At 42.2% G+C, this 20,087-nt stretch overlaps 3 non-coding genes across 3 annotated transcripts; all 3 read right to left on the reverse strand.

The window, feature by feature from the left end:
- Positions 1-7,252: 7,252 nt before the first annotated feature.
- Positions 7,253-7,450, reverse strand: LOC117972007 (U2 spliceosomal RNA). Its single transcript, XR_004663281.2, has one exon. It is a non-coding gene; the product is annotated as a U2 spliceosomal RNA (small nuclear RNA).
- A 6,540-nt stretch (positions 7,451-13,990) lies between these two features.
- LOC117972012 (U5 spliceosomal RNA) lies at positions 13,991-14,105 on the reverse strand. Its single transcript, XR_004663284.1, has one exon. It is a non-coding gene; the product is annotated as a U5 spliceosomal RNA (small nuclear RNA).
- Positions 14,106-14,540: 435 nt separating this feature from the next.
- Positions 14,541-14,734, reverse strand: LOC117968077 (U2 spliceosomal RNA). Its single transcript, XR_004662224.1, has one exon. It is a non-coding gene; the product is annotated as a U2 spliceosomal RNA (small nuclear RNA).
- Between the last annotated feature and the right edge of the window lie 5,353 nt (positions 14,735-20,087).

Genomic DNA, 20,087 nt, shown 5'->3' on the forward strand with positions numbered 1-20,087 from the left:
CGTGGTGACTACTCTTTGATTGTACAGCTCCAGCATAGCTTCCTGCCCGCTCTGGGCAGTTTCTAAAAACATGCTCTCTGTCTCCACACAAATTACACTCCACTAAGGCAGAGCACCCAGCTGTTGTGTGTCCTCCTTTTTGGCATTTTCTACAAAAATCTTTTTTACACCCCTCCGCATTATGCCCCTCCTCTCCACATCTTCGGCACCGCACTGGTTGTCCAGGATAGTACAAGTAGCCTCTATTCGCTCCAATAGAGAAAGAGCCAGGTGGGTGTAAAACTCCTCCTTCAGCTCCCTCTTTTGCTCTCAACCTCACCTTATATAGCCTTTTCCCTGTCCACAGGCCTAAAGAGTCTTTGACTTTAGATCCATAATATGACACATCACAAAATCTCTTAATGAAAGTTATTATATCCTCCTCTGCCACAAAAGGGTTATACATGTGCACAGTCAAAGGGCAAATTTCTCTAACAAAGAGACGTTCAATATAAAAACCAGAAAAAGGAGCTTTGTTTCTTACCGCCAAGCATTTTTCCCAAACAGCCAAGCAACATCTTGATGAGGAAAAGGTTACGTCGAAAATTCTTGAAAGCAGTAGACTGTTTGAGCATCTGCTGTTGAGCATCCAATTCCTCCCAGTAAAACTTTTCTTGCAAAGAAAATCCGGTCAATTTTTGGCTATACTCCATCCTTCCCCTTTGTCACAAAACGAATAGTATCCAACAATCGCGCTCCAGGAGCCGACGTATTCCTGTTTGAAGGCATCACCTTCTCTACCTAGCACTGCGGGCAAGCCACATACACTTGATCTGAGCCAAGAGCCCAAGAAGAGCGCATGCCCTTAATAACATACTCATCCTGCCTCAACGAACCCTGAAACTCCAACCTGGCACTAACACCAGCACCGCCCGGCCATCTCTTCAACTGCCAGACCTTCTCAGTTTCTTCACGACCCCTCCTGTTAACATCCCTGGACACAGTCTTGCACAGCCCTTAGGCCCATTTCATAGGTCTCATGACAACTCGGCTCCCTTGATAAAACAAGCAAGTTCCTAGCTCTATAAAGAGCCTCTTTAAAACAGTTCACCGCACACCAGAGCTGCCATGATCCTTTGTTTCTTGTTTGGCCCGTACAGAGCCAGCTGCTCCCCCACATGAATCTCCTCCATCAACACAGCCAACAAGGGGGTCGCCTTCTTCCACAGCCGTCTGGCAGCCTCACACTCCCACAGCAGGTGACGCGATGTCTCTTCTGCTCCACAGCCCTGAAAAGGGCATCTAGGGGACTTCCCCATGCCTCGAGCGTACATGACCGCTCTCACCGGTAATATTTCGTGCACTACTTGCCAGTCCAGGTCTTTATGTCGGTTCATCAGGACAGGATGGGCAGCATTCCTCCACGCCTTACCAGGGTCTCCTAGGGATTCCCTCACAGGGCACGTGTCCTCCCTCCCCTGAACAAAATCAAAACATTTTTTAGGTTTTAAAAACAAATCTTTATAAATATTCTCCAGCTGTCTCTTTTAAAAACATTCTAAACACAGCATAAATGAACGGCATATCAAATGCAGTGGGCACAGTCAATGGAATCTTTAATATTCCTAGAAATCTTAAGTATGTACCCAGAAAAAATCAAACAAACAGCGCCCCTTTACATCTATTGCTTAATACCATTTCCAAGTGTCTACTAAAACTGTGTATAAATAAAAACAATTCCAGGTCAGGGAGCCCTTTACCACCCTTCTCTACTCCCCTGCATACTACCTTCCTCTTCAGCCGCTCCCACTTGGACCCCCAGAGAAAGAAAAATCTGTCACTCCAAACAGGCAATCGCAGACCTAGTGGGTGGAAAGATCACCCCCACATATAGCAGCAGAGGAAGGATCACAGCCTTCACCACCAGCACCTTCCCCTCCAGAGACCCAGCTTCTGCCCGACCCTCTTCATGACATCCACCCAATTGCTGTGGCCAGATCCTGCAGCACCAATTTTCACACCTAAAACTTTAATAAAATCAGTTTTCACACATAACCCAACCTCAGGCACACTCTCCCACTCCAAAATACATGCATTCTGACTTTCCCCGGTTCAGTTTGGACCCAGAGGCCGTAAACATTCACACTGAAACAAAGCTCTCTTAATTGCACGCTCATTCACACACAACACATTCACATCATCCATATATAATAGAACCTTTACCTCAGCTCCTCCGCCCCCAGGGATAGCAAGCCCCCTGATCACCTTGTCCCTGCGGAGGGCCTGCGCCAAAGGTTCCATACAACAAATAAAAAGCAATGGGGACAGCGGACAGCCCTGTCTTACTCCACACTTAACATCAATTTAACCGGATAACTTCCCATTTATATTGATCCTACTTCCTATACCACTATAGAGAAGACTTACCCACTTAACAATTTTATTTGTAAACCCCATTTTCTCCAACACTCTGAGCATAAACTCATGAGAGATTCTGTCATATGCCTTTTCCAAATCCAAATTCAACAGACATATCGGCACCTTACGGTCCTGCGCAAAAAGGACTGAATCTCTCAATAGGATAAGGCTGTCCGTGATCTTCCGCCCTGGTATGCCACAGGTCTGGTCTAAGTGCACAACATTAGCAATCACATCCCATTCTAAGAGTTAAAATCTTTGCAAAACACTTAGTCAACATTTAAGAGGGTCAAAGGCCTCCAGTTCTTCAAATCCTCCTTCACATTTAAAAAAAAAAAAAACAGGGTAATGATCCCCTGCCTAAAAGACAAGGGCATCGTCTCTAACAATAATTTCATTAAAAACATCCAAAATATCAGGAACAATCATCTCCCAAAACGCCATATAAAACTCTCTCGGAAGGCCGTCCTCCCATCTTTGAAGGACCCCATGGCAGCAGCAACCTCCTGCAGGTAGATCTCGCCATCCAATGAGTCTCCCTCATTCACACCTGCATCCAACCCATCTAAGATCTCACACACCATACTCTCATCTATTACTTTCCTTTCATACAGTTTACTATAAAACCTTTCAGCCACCTCGAGCATACCATCTGTTTCCCTCCTTACAATCCCACTCTCATCCTTCAACCCACTCATCAACTTACACCCATCCATCACTTTCTTAAATAAATAACGAGAACACTTCATTCTCCTCCATATGCTGCACCTTGCTCTCCTCTATCACACTTTTTATTTTACTTTCATACAACTCTTTCAATTTTCTTTTTATCGCACAGATCTCACTTGCCACATCACATCCCATGCCTGCCAATTCATACAGCCTATTAAATTCTTTGCAGCCCACTCACCCTCTTCCTCTCAGTCCTTGCCCTCCTCACTCCCACCTCTTTAAAAAAAAAAAAAAAAAAAAAAAAAAAAAAAAAACCTTAATTTTTGTTTTCACACATTCCCACCATTCACCCACCGAATCATACATCACTTTCAATGACTGCCACTCCCTATATCGTTCTTCAAACTCATTCCTCACATCTTTATCTTTCAACACACTCACATTTAGCTTCCAAACCCCTTTCCCTCTCTCACACACCCCATCCATCTTAAATTCAGCACGCAACAACACGTGGTCTGAATAAAACACAGGCACCCACTCACACAGCACCCACTCCACCTCCCTCGAGGCCAAGATAAAATCAAATCTAGAAGCCTTAACCCCTGCTGCATCAGACCATGTGTAACCCGACGCCCCAGGGTTCAACTTTCTAAAACCATCAACCAGACGGTCATCACCTATAATGCCCCCCAACAGTTTTGATGTTTTATCTAATTTCTTTACACACTCACCCTTCCTATCACTCCCACTCAGCATACAATTAGTCACCCCCCCCCCACCACAGTTTTGGATGTTGTCACATACCCTCTCATTCGTTCAAACAGCTCTGCTCTCTCATTTTTATCTGGTGATGCATAGACATTAATAAGCCTCACCTCCTTCCCCATCCATTCCACATCCACAACCACAGCTCTCCCATACTCAACCACAATAGTCACAATTTTCACTTCAATTCCAAGTTAATATCTGAGGGTATGTGGTCAAAGCCCTCATACCCCCTGCCTTTCCAAAGCTTAACTGGAATCCGCCATGCCCCATTCCACACCCCATCAAGGTCAGTGACCTTCGAGGCCACCCCCTCTACAGAGCAGTACCTCCTCAACCACGTGCACACGTCCTCCTCTGTAACAGCCTCAGAGCACATCCTTACTACCACCGTTCTCCTGGATAAATCAGTCAGGGTACTTACTTCAAACTTTTAACAACTCATGCTGCCCCATCCTAGAAAAACCATCACAACACCGTTTAAGCAATGCCTCTGTCATAAAACTCGCATCCCACGCACTACCCCTGCTAAAAGTAATTATACAATTCAAGTCTGCTAGCTTTAAACCTAGCACTTTCTGTAACACAGCCCTAGAAAACTCCAACCTATCCAACTCCACTTTCTCATCCCCTTCTCTATAAAGCCTTCTCACCGCAACCCGAATGCAGTTAAAGCGCCGGCCCGACGACCGTGAGGTTGACATTTCACAAAATATCTTAAATATCACAACAAAAAATACAAATAAAAAAACTAAAGAAAGAACAGATAAGACGCCCCCAAAGGGTCCTCCTTACCTGCTGTCTCAAGGGTGCTTTCACTAAGTCCTTCCTCCGCTCTCTAGTTTCACCAGCACCTATTCCAAAAGAAGAAAAACCAACAAGCAGCCTTGTCACCGTTTACCAACAGGCAATCCTGTCACCATTTACAATACCAAACCAGTAGCCAATACTACTCCCGTTTTACCAGGCGATCGCAACTCAGATCCTATGCTGCGGTCAGGCCACATACATATGATCTTAGCCAAGAGGCCGAGAAGCGATGCCCACAATGGTTTTGACCAAGCGCCCCGGGCGCGGCCGCGGCCGCCCGCCGGAGCTGCCGGGGTACTCGCTTCTTGGACAGAGGGGAAAAATGGGAAAAAGAAAAAAAAAAGAAAAAGAAAAAAAAAGGTGCCAGGCTCTAATTATTAACACGGCTGCCGCCGCTGCTAAACCCATGTCGAGCCCCACCCCGAGGGGCAGGGCTAGCCAAAAATTGCATTGAACTCATAAATGCTCCTCTCCACGGAAATCTTTAGTAAAATACTCTTTTATTGAGATTTTACCATTTTTTCCATTTACACCCATTCATTTCATTAATTTTACATTTCTTTTAAAGATGACATTCATGCATACAGACATACATTTTGTTTTAAAAGCATTTAAAATACATTTAAAAACACCAAGACAATCATGCTTTGTACATGGTTAAAACAGACACAGATTAAAATCAACATGAAAAAAACCAGTGCTGCTTTAAAAGTGACTGGGGGGGAAAAAAGAACCATCTATAAAAAACCAGTGCTTGTGAGGGCCGGGGAATGCTCTCCGAAGCCGACCGAGCAGCCTCCGCATAACTGCGAACCCTGGATGGACAGTTCTTAAAAACATGCTCCTGAGAACCACACAGATTACACTCCACAGGAGCCGCACATCCGGATGCTGTGTGTCCCTCTGTCTGGGAAAAAAAAAACAGTGCTTGTGAGGGCCGGGGAGTGCTCTCTAAAACATGAAACAGAACAATAAAACTATAGAACTAAAACAGGGACAGGGGAAAAGGGACAGTGAGTTAAAATTCTAAAACTTTAAAACACTTAAAATGTAACTTTTAATAGTTAACATTAAAAATCTTTTAGATATATAAACAAAATCAAATAAAACATTAAAAATAAATCAAATAAAAGTCCATAAAACTGAAACAAAAAGACTACATAAAACCAGGGCACCGTTCAAAAACGGTCATGCCAGCTAAAAAGGGCGGAATGCTGGCATGACAAAATAAATAAAAGGCTTAGCGGTGCCCTGTAGTCCCGCTCCTAGGAGCTAGCGGTTCCAGTTTTTTCCTTCATTCCATCTTCACGTCCTGAAGTCCGGCGATCCTCCACTCCGCGCAGGCCTTGTCCTTCCCGAGGGTCCGGATGTCCAGAATTACAAAGTCCTTGATAAGAGTTTGTGCCCTTCTGGTCGTGGTGATAGTGTCTAGCTCATGCTTGTAGTAGACACAGACGTTACGGCCCTCCCACAGGATCTGCTTGACAACATTGATGACATGCCAAACGCACTTAGCTGTGCTGGTAGCGATTCCTCCCGCAGGCCCATAGAGCACAGTCTCAGCGGTCATCTTGGCCATGTCAGCAAACCTGTTTAGGAAGACAGAGACAGAGAGCCAGACACTGCCAGCCACATCACACTCCCAGAAGATATGGGCTGGTGTTTCTCTCTTGCGGCACTTTGCATAGGGGCATGTTTCTACTTGGGCTAGTCCCCTCCTGAACATGAACGCTCGAGTGGGGAGTGAACTGTGGATGGTGTTCCATGCTATATCCTTCTGGACATTACTGAGGCAGCTGTGAGACATTTTCCCAGATTTTTTGGCTTTGGGTGAGGGAGAAAGTAGCTACTTTTTCAATTTCCTGGGAACCGGCAAGGTATTTAGTTACAGCCTTGTATTCCCAGGAGGCCAATTTTGCTTTATGAAAGCCCAATTTTATATATAGTGTCCCTTAAAGTTCTATAATACAACGGGGGGTCCCTGGAGTACGGCACGGTGTTATCAATAGTGCAGAGGCCCAAGGCCCCGAGACAGGTGGCAAAATAAAAACGATTCATGTAACATACCTTCCTGTCCAGGGCCTGGATGTTCTTGATAGTTTGTGTGAGCCCCTGCACTCGGGTGAGCTGCTCAACGTCCGGGACACCCTTTCCTCCCTTCTTGTCGGCTTTACTCAAGGTGGCTCGCTTTACCTTCCGGCCGGCCCAGTAGAGGCTTTCTCCTCTACCCGGCGGCAAGGCCAAACAAAACAAAACAGGGAACTCTTCCCAAAACGCAAGTGCCGTTCAGTCCCGGCAAAGGGGTGCTTTGCTGCTGCCGCCTTGAAAGCGAGGGCTCCTTGCCCCACTAAACAGCTCCGTTTCTGCTTTACCGCTGCGCTCGTCCTCCTCCTCCCACGAGCGCAAGGCCTTCTGTGTACACTGGCCTACTGCGTGAGCAGAGTAGGCTGTCCAACAGTTAGGCAGACCTGCCTGTCTGCCTGCCTTATTTGGAACAAACAAACAAAAAAACAACAAAGAGTGGGGAAAAAATCCAGAAAGAGGGAGAGGCTGTCTCTCTCTCTCTCTCTCTCTCTTTCTATCTTTTTTTTTTTTTTTTTTTAGACCTTTCTTGTGCACCGTTCCCAGAGGTACTGCAATACCGGGTCGATGTGTGGAGTGGACAGAGCAAGCCCCGGTTCCATCTCCTGCTTCCAAAAATCAATTTAATATAGACGGGTCTCCCTATGGGGGACGTATCAGATATTAAACTGATATGAACAGATTTTTTTTTTTTTTTTTTAATTTGTATTCTCCCAAATGATTTACAATAAATATAACATCTCAATAATATCCTTTTAAAATTAATACATGCAATACATTCTTCCATTTTTTCTCACATTTCTCAACTCCATACATATCTTTCAATTTATTTCATTTTTCACTTTCCAAACTCACCCCAAATATGCCTCAAACACTGTTGTACAATCATTTTCTTTAACAGTAATGTTCCTTTTTTCCCATAAAACTTGTTTCCCCAAACAAATCAAACCCCAAACTATAACAAAGGAATCAGCCGGTAATGTCTCAAGACCTACACCATATAATATGCTATTCCATTCAATGTTATTTATTGGAATAAACCTTTCCAACACATCAAAACATTTAACCCAAAATTTCTGCATGAAGACGCATTCCCAAAATACATGTAATACTGTTTCAGGTTTCTTGCACTTATCCCATGGACATTCTGCTGTCCTAGCACACCCGTGCCTATGTAACACCTCCCTTACAGGTAACCTGTTCAAAGCACTCAACCAAACCAAATCTTTCTCTTCATTTCCCATCCACTTTGGCTGTATTTTCCCCCATTCCACAAACCTCAATGTTACCTCCACTTTAACTCCCATCCCTTCCCTAATCAAACAATACATATTTCTATGGTTTAACAGCACATCTTTTTCAAATACCTTACTGTGTACCTTTAAGAATGACATTGCATGCTCATATTCTTTAGGTTTCTCCTGTGCACTTGGTAATGTGTTGTCCCATGGTACAATCTTTCTCAAAGACCCCATCCACAGCCTCAGAAAAATAACATTTATGTTCCACCCATTTCAAAACATTCCCACATAAATTCAAAACAAAGAAACAATCAATTTTCAAAGGTAAACATATTACCCCTCTCCCCCCTTCCTCCACCTTTCCATACATTAGTTCCCTTTTCACCCTTTCATACCTAGTTTAATTTTGCGCCGTACTGGAATTGGGTATACATTTGCAAGATATATCAAACTAGGCAACATATCTGCTTTAATTACCATTGCTTTCCCAGATATACTTAAATACCTACATTTCCACCTATTCAATCTATTTTTAGTTTTTTCGATCTTCTCTTCCCAATTCTTTCTTGCCCCATCCTTTTTTATAAAATTTTACACCTAAAATCTTAATCCCATCTTCACACACACTTAACCCACCTTTTTATATCCTTCCTTCCTCCCATCCCATTTCCCACAATACATCACCGATGACTTTGATAGATTTATTTTTGACCCTGTTGCATCACTATACAACTCACACAACTGTATTGCCCTATCTATATCACAATCTGTTGTTAACACTAATGTTATATCGTCAGCATACTGAGCAATTTTTAATTTCTGCCCATTACTACCAGGAATATGCATACCCTCTATACAAATATCATGTCTTACAAGTTCTGCAAAAAGGCTCAATGAAAACCACATACAATAAAGGTGACATAGGACACCCCTGCCTCACACCCCCTTCTTGTTTTATTCTCCCACTCAAATGTCCATTTACCTTTACCTTACTAAACACCCCATTTATACATAGTTTTAACCCAACCCATAAATGTATCACCAATATTAATTTCCCCCATCACTTTAAACAGAAAATCATGATTAACCCGATCAAAGGCTTTTTCCTGGTCTAAACTCATTAAACATAATGGTAAATCCCTTTCTGTCGCCCAGTTTGCAGTATCTCTAACTGCAGATTTAACCCACTATTCCTTCCAGTCACCCCACATGTTTGATCTTTGTTTATTAAATTTGGCATTACACATTTTAATTTCTTTGTTAATACTTTACTTAATATTTTATTATCTGTACATAATAATGTTACCGGCCTCCAATTTTTAAGCAATTATTTTCCCCCCTTTTTAAATAATAAACTTTTATAATACCCATTTTCATAGACTCAGACAGCACCCCCTTTTTAAGAATCTCTTTAAATATCTCCACCATGTCATCTCCAATAATCTCCCCAAAACACTGATAAAATTCCTTAGATATCCCATCACACCCTGGCGCTTTTCCATTCTTTAAAGAAATCAATGCATTTTTAATTTTTTCTTGTGTGATTCTTTTTCCAGATCATTTCTCTCAACACTAATTTCTTTTTAATATTCAAAAATATCTCACCCTTTCCTTTATCTATTCCCCTTTTCTTAAACAAATCTCTAATACTTTTGAGCATGTTTTAAAAGCCCCTCTTTCCCTTTAACAATCCCATTTTCCCCAAAAAACGCAGAAATATAATTTCTTCTGATTTTCCCTTTCACTCCTGAAAAATTTAACATTTTTCATCTCTTTCTTTTCTACATTTACATGGAAAATAAAACTTAACCTTACGCTCCATTTTCTTTTAAATCTTTTTTAATCCCTTCATATTCCTCTATATTCACATCCTTTCCCTCCTTAAGTTTAGAATGTAATCTTTGTGAATTATTTTGTAATCTATTTATTTCAAACTTTTCCATTCTCTTTTAATTGTTTCCCAAATTGTTAACAAAACCCAGCAATTTCCATTTTCACATATTCCCACCATGCACTAATATTTAAAAAAACATATTTCAATTCCTGCCACATCTCATATCGAACTATAAATTTCTTTCTAAACTCCTCACTTTCTAAAATGGAATTATTAAATTTCCAATACCCCTTTCCGATATCCAACCCCTCAAACTCAAACCCCATATACACCATATCATGGTCCGAATACCAATTTGGCATTATTTTATGTATACCCATTATTGTACTGTTTTTGACAAATAAATAATCAAATCTCTCACCCCCCTTATATTTCTCCATGTGTATCCTGCATCCTTTTTATTCACCTCCCTATAACCATCCACCAGTTCGAAATCACCCATCACCACCTTCAAGTATGAAGCTGAAAAATCTTTTACATTAATATGATCTCTATTTAAATCATCTATTGCTATATTGAAATCCCCACCAAAAACAATTTTCCTATTTGTTGCCAGTATATCTGGTATTTTTTTAAATACCGCTAATCTCTCACTCTTCCCTGTTGGTGCATACATTATTATTATTATTATTATTATTATTATTATTATTATTATTATTATTATTATTATTGTTATTATTTGTTTACTTAGCAGACGCCTTTATCCAAGGCAACTTACAGAGACTAGGGTGTGTGAACTATGCATTAGCTGCAGAGTCACTTACAATTACGTCTCACCCGAAAGACGAAGCACAAGGAGGTTAAGTGACTAGCTCAGGGTCACACAATGAATCAGTGGCTGAGATGAGATTTGAACCGGGGACCTCCTGGTTACAAGCCCTTTTCTTTAACCACTGGACTTTCTCCCCCTGTACAATCACATGCACATACATCACTCTCCCAGGAACCACAATCATTCGTTCCTGTATTTGACAATCCTGCCCCTTAAAAAATTCCCACACCATCAGAATGAACATTGCCTATGTTCCAAATTGAAGGTCCATGTTTCCATTCCTTCATAAACTTTTTACAGTCCCCGGAGTCTTAAGTGGCACTCTTGCAGAAAACAAACATGAAAATCCAAAGCAATCAAAGATAAAAAAAAAATAGCTGCTCTTTTCCCAGAGTCCTTCATGCCTCTAACGTTCACAGTAATGACTTTAAGCTCCATTTAAACAGAAAATAGAGCATTTTTTACTTACTTTATTCTTTGCCACGGTCTGCCATCATTATTGTTCCCTTAAAAGCATCCACAGAACTCTCCACTAGAAAATCTGATGGTGCCTCTTCCGATTCCCGCAACACCCGCCCCTGACTCCTCTGCTTCTGCATCCCCGGCGATGAAACTGAAGAAACGGATTCCCCCTCAACAGCCTCAATCTCCTCCAGCCCTTGCTTCTCCAATACATCATACCGGTTAGAAAGCTCGATTTGTTTGTTTCTTTGCTTGTATTCCTCTGGGTTTTTGTATTTTCTTCTCTCCATCCACCTTCCTCTTTCTCTTGTTTCCATTCTCTTCTTCCTCCATTTCATCCGCCCAGCTTTTCTTCCTACCACCTTTGGAACCTGTTTCTACAGGGACCCCTTCTTTCCTGCTTTGGTCTTTTTCGCGCGCGCTTTCTCCTTTTCTTTTTCCAAGGTTTCCTGGACTTTTCTTAACTCCCTTTCAAGATTCTCTATCTGGGGCAGGGGTGCATCTTCTTCCTCCTCCCTTGACCTCCATTTGCCTCTGGCTGTGTCTGCGTGAGATGCGTTCCTCCCAGGATAATCTTTAAATAAATGTCCAGCCTCTCCACACAAATTGCATGCTTTTTCATGCCTGCATTCACGTGCCACATGACCCTTTATGCCACAGTTCATGCAGGACCCCTCCTTAAGAGATTGCTCCAAATGACCGAACCCCTTGCATTTTCTGCAATACATAGGCTGTCTTGAATAAATCAAATACCCCTTATATTTTCCAATAGAAAATTGACGGAGGGTGCCAAACCCTCAAAACCATCAGGATCCTCTTGTAACAGAACCTGGAACTGCCTTTTACCATTCCAAATACCAAATTCATCTCTAATATAACGCACATCAGAAATAATTTTAACATAGCGGCTCAAAAAGGCAGCCACATCCCCATCCTTCACATTTCCATCATGCATATGTACCGTTACAACTCGAAAGTTCATCTTACACATAGATATTACCTTGTAATCTGAAATTGGCTCTTCTTCCTCTTTTTCCTTGTATTTCTGCAACAATCCTCTAAAGAAATCCTCCGTCGTCTTTGTAACATTCACATATTTGTCTGTTCCATTCCTTTGGATGCAGAGAATCAGCCGTGGCTCCACCTTCAAAAAATCCAAAATTACATTCCTGATGAAATCCGATCTCACCGGCATATCTTTGTCATCTTTCTCCTTCAACTCAAATCTCACAGTATTTTTGATCGTCATCTCCAGGAAATATCCACTGCCCGCCATCATGCACACCGCCTTCTCTTTCTCTTTGTAGTCCAAATGCTGCGGTCAAGCCACATACACTTGGTCTGCGCGAAGAGGCCGAGAAGCGATGCACACAATGGTTTTGACCATTGCTGCCGGGGTACTTGCTTCTTGGGCTGAGGGAAAAAAAGGGAAAATGAAAAAAGAAAGAAAAGAAAATAAAGGTGCCAGGCTCCAATTAACACGGCCGCCGCTGCTGTGCTCGTTCTGCTTTTAAACCCATGTCGAGCCCCACCCCGAGGGGCAGGGCTAGCCAAAAATTGCATTGAACTCATAAATGCTCCTCTCCACGGAAATCTTTAGTAAAATACTCTTATTGAGATTTTAACTTTTTTTTTTCCCATTTACACCATTTTACATTTCTTTTAAAGATGACATTCATGCATACAGACATACATTTTGTTTTAAAAGCACTTAAAATACATTTAAAAACACAATCATGCTTTGTACATGGTTAAAAGACACAGATTAAAATCAACATGAAAAAAACCTGTGCTGCTTTAAAAGTGACTGGGGGGGAAAAAAGAACCATCTATAAAAAACCAGTGCTTGTGAGGGCCGGGGAATGCTCTCCGAAGCCGACCGAGCAGCCTCCGCATAACTGCGAACCCTGGATGGACAGTTCTTAAAAACATGCTCCTGAGAACCACACAGATTACACTCCACAGGAGCCGCACATCCGGATGCTGTGTGTCCCTCTGTCTGGCATTTCCTGCAGAAATCAGCCACATAGGCCTCTGCGGTGTGCCCCTCCCTTCCACACTTCCGACATCTTATCGGCTGACCCGGATAGTATAAATACCCCCTGTTCCCGCCAATTGAGAAAGAGGCTGGTGGATGTACTGCAGGGCCGTAGCCTTACACGGAACTGTCTCTTAGCGTTCCAAATCCCCAGTGTGTCTCTAATTTTGGAACCGGGGCTTAAAACATCACAAAACCTTTTCAAAAAGGTGGCAATGTCTGCATCTTGTACATAGGGGTTGTACATGTGAACAGTTAAGGGTCTAATTTCCCTTACAAACAGTGGCTCAATCACAAAATCCGACAACGGAGCAGAGTTTTTACCTTCAAGACATCGCTTCTATTCTATTGAGCAGGTACTTGCAGTTGCAAACGTCACGTCGAAAATCCCACAAGAGGTGACATCCTGGAGGCAGTAGATATCAGCGGTAGAACATCCAAGATTTCCCAGCATGATCTTTTTTGCAAAATCCGTCCTTCCCAGCACCGGCAGGATTCCATCTTTCTTCTTCAGGTTAAACCTCACCGTGTTCACCAATCGCACCCCTTGGGCCGATGAATCTTCCGCCGTCGCCATCGCCTTCTCCTTCACACAATCCTCTGCTGCGATCACGCCACATACATTGGATCTGAGCCAAGAGGCCGAGAAGCGATGCCCACAATGGTTTTGACCAAACGCCCCGGGCGCGCCCGCCCGCCGGAGCTGCCGGGGTACTCTCATCGTGGACTGACGGGAAAAATGGGAAAAAAAGAAAAAAAAAAGAACAAGAAAAAAAGGTGCCAGGCTCTAATTATTAACACGGCCACCGCCGCTGCTGCTGCTGTGCTCGTTCTGCTTTTAAACCCATGTCGAGCCCCACCCCGAGGGGCAGGGCTAGCCAAAAATTGCATTGAACTCATAAATGCTCCTCTCCACGGAAATCTTTACTAAAAGGTGAAAGATTTATTCGAACTGAAGAGAAGCCAGAGTGTGGCTTTACTGGCAGCCTAGCCCTTCCGGCCGGCCAAAGGCCTTCTCCTCTACCCGGTGGCAAGGCCAAACAAAACAAAACAGGGAACTCTTCCCAAAACGCAAGTGCCGTTCGGTCCCGGCAAAGGGGCGCTTTGCTGCTGCTGCCGCCTTGAAAGCGAGGGCTCCTTGCCCCACTAAACAGCTCCGGTTCTGCTTTATCGCTGCGCTCGTCCTCCTCCTCCCACGAGCGCAAGGCCTTCTGGGTACACTGGCCTGCTGCGTGAGCAGATAGGCTGTCTATCAGTTAGGCAGACCTGCCTGCCTGCCTTATTTGGAACAAACAAACAAACAAACAAAAAAAAAATCAAAAAAACAACAAAAAGAGCGGGAAAAAATACAACCCAGAAAAAGGGAGAGGCTGGCTCTCTCTCTCTCTCCTTTTATTTTTGAGACCTTTCTTGTGCACCGTTCCCGGAGGTACTGCAATACCGGGTCGATGCGTGGAGTGGACGGAGCAAGCCCCGGTTCCATCTCCTGCTTCCAAAAATCAATTTAATATAGACGGGTCCCCCTATGGGGGACGTATCAGATATTAAACTGATAAGAACAGATTTTTGTTTTTAAATTTCTTTATTCAAGGAAAAAAAACACCATACAAGGTACATAATACAAGTCGCTAACATCCAGTACTTTATCATTTGTATTACATTTCTTATCTACTCCTTTGTCATTTTATTTGTACATCTTATAATATTTTATATTAAACACAACAATCTTTTTTTATTGTATTAATTAAATATTCACAATACCGTATTAGTTACAATACCCTCTAGACAAATCAGCACATAACAAATCACAATTCATTTCCATATATCCTTTTACATTACTGAATACGGACATATTACATAATTATACATTCATTCCATCCACATATTTCCAAAACATTTTGTACAGGCAAGTGTATGTCCTTAAAGTACATCCTTCACCCTGACCCCATGAAACCACACCCAGACCCATCAACCAGCCCGGTGACCCAATCCATCCCATCTTCCCATTGTTCCAGATGCCATTCCATCTTCAACTTCTCCAGGTCTCCAGCAGACGCATCTCGCAACACATAATCTTTCACAATAGACAGCGCAAGTTTATTTTGCAGCACCAACAAGTTCCTTACTTTCCAGATTGCATCCTTTACACAGGTAATCACAACCCATATTTTGAACCAAAATCCTTTGGGGGAAAAACTTTTTTACTGATCCCGTAGAGCACCATCATATCATCCAAGATATTACTATCCAGAAACAGGTCAGTGAAACCTACTACTTCTCTCCATAGATCTGTTGCAAAATGGCATTCTCGAAACAAATGCAGGCATGTCTCCTCCGCCCCACAGCCCTCTCTGGGGCATCTAGAGGTTCTTGAGAGATTACTTGCATTCAACATTGCTCTGACAGGCAGGATGTCATGGGCCACCAGCCAGGATGGGTCACGATGCCGATTCACTAGGCCAGGATGGGCCACGTTCCTCCACACCCCCTTTGGGTCGGCAACAATAGCACCCTTGACTGGACACATTTGTTCCCTCTCCTGTACAAAAACAGATAGTGTTTTTTTTTATTTAAAAACACATCCTTTCCACACTTCTCCATATCTTGGTCTTTTAAAAACCTTTTAATAATTTCATAGTGATACGGTATCTCAAACGCAGTGGAAACAGTCTATGAGATACGCACATATCAAAATGAAGACATACATACTTTATCATTAAAAACATGAATATATCTGGCAACCCTTTACCCACAATCTCCCTTCTCAATCTCTCCCATTTTGACCCCCAGAAGAACTGGAACAACTCTCTCCTGATAACACAAACAGTCTGCTTGGCTGGAGGAAAAATCATAGAGGTATACAACAAAATAGGCAAAATGACAGCTTTAACAATCAGAACCTTCCCTTCCAGTGTGAGGTTCCGCAACTTCCAGTATCCCAACTTCTTCTTGACTTTTACACCCACCTCCTCCCAATTCTTAGTTCCATCACCTACAGCCCCAAAATTGACCCCCAATATTTTAATACAGTCCCTCTTTACATTTAAGTCCTTCCCGACCGCCGTATCCCACTTCCCATAAAACATAATTTCACTCTTCTCTTTGTTTAGCTTGGACCCAGATGCCTTACAAAATTGTTCTGTTATAGCTAAAACTTTACTCACAGATGGTTCGTCAACACAAACAACATTCACATCGTCCATGTAAAGGGCACACTTGACTTCCATCCCCCGCTCCCTGGGATTCTAAAACCAGTGATATTTTTCTCCTTTCTCAGAACCTGCGCTAGAGGTTCCATACAGCATATAAACAGTAAGGGGGATAACGGACACCCTTGCCTAACACCACAGTTTATTCCAACTGTTTTTGACAAAACCCCATTTATCAATATCCTGCTCTCAATCCCTTTGTACAGCAGACCCACCCAGGCTAGAAACCTCTCCGGAAACCCCATCTTTAGCAGAATATGAAACATAAACTGGTGCGAGATCCGATCGTAAGCCTTCTCTAAACCTAAATTTAATAAACAGATCCTCATATTTCTGTCTCTCGCGTAACAGATGGCATCACAAATCATTACCAGACTGTCCGTGATCCTCCTTCCAGGCACAGCACAGGTCTGATCCGGGTCTATCACTTCCTCCAATACATTTTTCATCCTAAGAGTTAAAATCTTACTAAAAATTTTAAAATCCACATTCAATAGACTAATAGGCCTCCAATTCTTCAAATCTTGTTTATAGTTTTTTTTAAAAATCAGAGTAATTATCCCTTGTCTGAAACTTTCAGGCAAGATCTCTTGTTTCCCAAACTCTTTAAAAACCAACAGATTATCCTTTGCTATAATATCCCAAAATTTCAAATAAAACTCCAAAGGAAGTCCATCACTCCCTGGGACCTTCCCTCCTTTAAAACTTGTCATTGCCTTCCCCACCTCCTCTAGAGTTAAATCTTCCTCCAGGTGTTTCCCATTAACCACTTTCCCCTCCAAGGCCCTCTCCAGCTCCTCCATTTTATCTTTCTCCACCTCTCTCCCCATATAGTTCTTTATAAAACCCCTCAGCCACACCTCCTCAGTAGTTGAGACCACAACACCATCCTTCAACCCTCCCATTGTTTTGCTCCCCTCAACAACCTTTTTGTAAAAGAAACGAGAACATGTTTCATTTTCTTCCAACACCTTAACCCGATTCTGGAATATGATTTTTTTTTTTTTTTTACATTCTCTCAAATGCCTTTTAATTCTTTTTTTTACCTGATTTATTTCTTAACCCTATACTTAACCCTCCAATTTTCCTCTTTTCCTTTCCAGCCTTCCTCTTGCCCACCATAATAAAGAATTATTTAATCCTTTTTTAACTTCTTCCCACCACTGCCCTTCTGTTTCAAAACACCCCTTCAGAGATCTCCATTCCTCATACCTCACCTGGAATAAGGCTTCTATAGCCTTATCCTCTAACAGTGAAATATTTAGCTTCCACACACCCTTCCCCAAAGTGACACATGCAACCAAATCAATTTTTACATTTAAAACCAAGTGATCCGAAAAGACTGGACTCACTGTACAGTCTATACATTTAACCCCCTTGCTCACAAAAACAAAGTCAATTCTCGAACTTTGTTTTCCATTATCCCTCACCCATGTGAACCCCTTCTCATCAGGCTTGTGCTTACGAAATAAATCAATCAATTCAAAATCTTTAACAATCTCGTTTAGTACCAGCGAGGATTTATCCAATTTGAAGCCATCCTTTTATAGGTGTTTTCTCCTCCTTCCTAAGAACACAATTAAAATCACCTGCTAATACCACTGTTTTATTCCTCACTAAAACACCTCTTAAATCATTGAATAACTCGGTTCGCTCATGTACATTTGGTGATGCATATACATTTAACAAAAACACAATCTTTCCCCATATAACAAATGTCTACTTTTAAAAGTCTACCAGACTTCACCACAGTACTCCCTTTCACCCCCAAATTCCTATTTTTAATTAATATGGCTACCCCATCAGATTTATTTTCATCAGACCCACTCCAAAAGGATGGCCCATATTTCCATTTTTTTCCATGTCCAAATAATTCTCCTTTAAAGGAAAACCACACTCCTGTAACATTAACACATCAAACTTCTGACTGCCTAAAAAGGACAAAACAGCCTCACCCCTCAGGCTGCTCTTCATACTTCTTACATTTATAGTAACCACTGAAAGCGCCATTATAATAATAATAAAACAAAAATAAACATCCATTTTAAATCTAACTATAGCCACTACCAACATCTTCCAAGCATGGCCATAGAAAAGGTGCCTCATTCTTCTTTCACAGGATAATCTTCTCTTTCTGAACCTGAGGGGAAGACACACCCTCAACCCCAACATCACAACACACCACCCCATCATCCCGAGTCACAATAATTTTTTTCTGATCAGTTTCCTCAAAAGAATCATATTTCCTTTTTTTTGAATTTTCCAGTTCCTTCATTTCAAAGTCCCTGCTTTCATCCTCGCTCCCCAATGAGGATTCCAAACATAGCAATGAATCACTTGCAGTACTACAAGGACTGCTGGGAATTATGCACACCTCCTGCTGCAACTCTCCACCAGCCACCGCCCTACCATGCCCCGCCTCCGGCTTCTTACTTTCAGCTGCACCTGTTTCACCCTCAATTACCTTCTGCCCCTCAGGACCAATCACCTTAGCATTCCCCAAATTTGAATCTGACTCCACCCTATCCTCTTCCACCTCCTCACCTGATGAAGACACAACCAAATCCTCAACCAAACACCCTTTCAAAACGACTTTGTCCTTGTCCTGAACCTCTTTCCCTACATCCTCAGTAGTACTTTTTTCCCCAACCTCACCATCTTTAACCATCGCCACATCTGCATTGTTGTAATCCTCTTTCAACATGTTAGCATATGATTTGGGGCAGGTCCTAAACAAATGAGATGTTTCACCGCACAAATTGCACTTCCTTTCATTCAGACATTCAGCATAGACATGGCCGACACCCCTACACTTTTTGCATATTATCTGTTTACAAGCCTCACGAAGGTGCCCCATTTCTCCACAGTTTCTACACAACTTTGGCTGACCCTGATAGTATACCAGCCCTCTATTTTCACCAAGCACAATAGTCTGAGGAATATGCTCCAAACTGCCATACCCCCCATAGTCTGCTCTCTGTATTACTGGAATCTTCCAAGAACAAGTCCAAATCCCCTTTGCATCCATCACTTTCACAGGTGACCCTTTAACTGTACAAAAACGCGCTAACCAAGTAGCCACATCCTCTGCTTCCACATACTTAATCTGAGCCAAGAGGCCGAGAAGCGATGCCCACAATGGTTTTGACCAAACTCCCTGGGCGCGCCCACCCACCCGCCGGAAAAATGGGAAAAAGAAAAAAAAAGGTGCCAGGCTCTAATTATTAACACGGCCGCCGCTGTGCTCGTTCTGCTTTTAAACCCATGTCGAGCCCCACCCCGAGGGCCAGGGCTAGCCAAAAATTGCATTGAACTCATAAATGCTCCTCTCCACGGAAATATTTAGTAAAATACTTTTTTATTGAGATTTTAACATTTTTTTCCCATTTACACCCATTCATTTCATTCATTTTACATTTCTTTTAAAGATGACATTCATGCATACAGACATACATTTTGTTTTAAAAGCACTTAAAATACATTTAAAAACACCAAGACAATCGTGCTTTGTACATGGTTAAAACAGACACAGATTAAAATCAACATGAAAAAAACCTGTGCTGCTTTAAAAGTGACTGGAAAAAAAGAACCATCTATAAAAAACCAGTGCTTGTGAGGGCCGGGGAGTGCTTTCTAAAAAAGTTCAGAAGTGATCATAAAACAGAACAATAAAACTATAGAACTAAAACAGGGACAGGGGAAAAGGGACAGTGTATAAAACAGTGAGTTAAAATTCTGAAATTAA

Source organism: Acipenser ruthenus, chromosome 13, assembly GCF_902713425.1.
Source record: "Acipenser ruthenus chromosome 13, fAciRut3.2 maternal haplotype, whole genome shotgun sequence".
NCBI lineage: Eukaryota > Metazoa > Chordata > Actinopteri > Acipenseriformes > Acipenseridae > Acipenser > Acipenser ruthenus.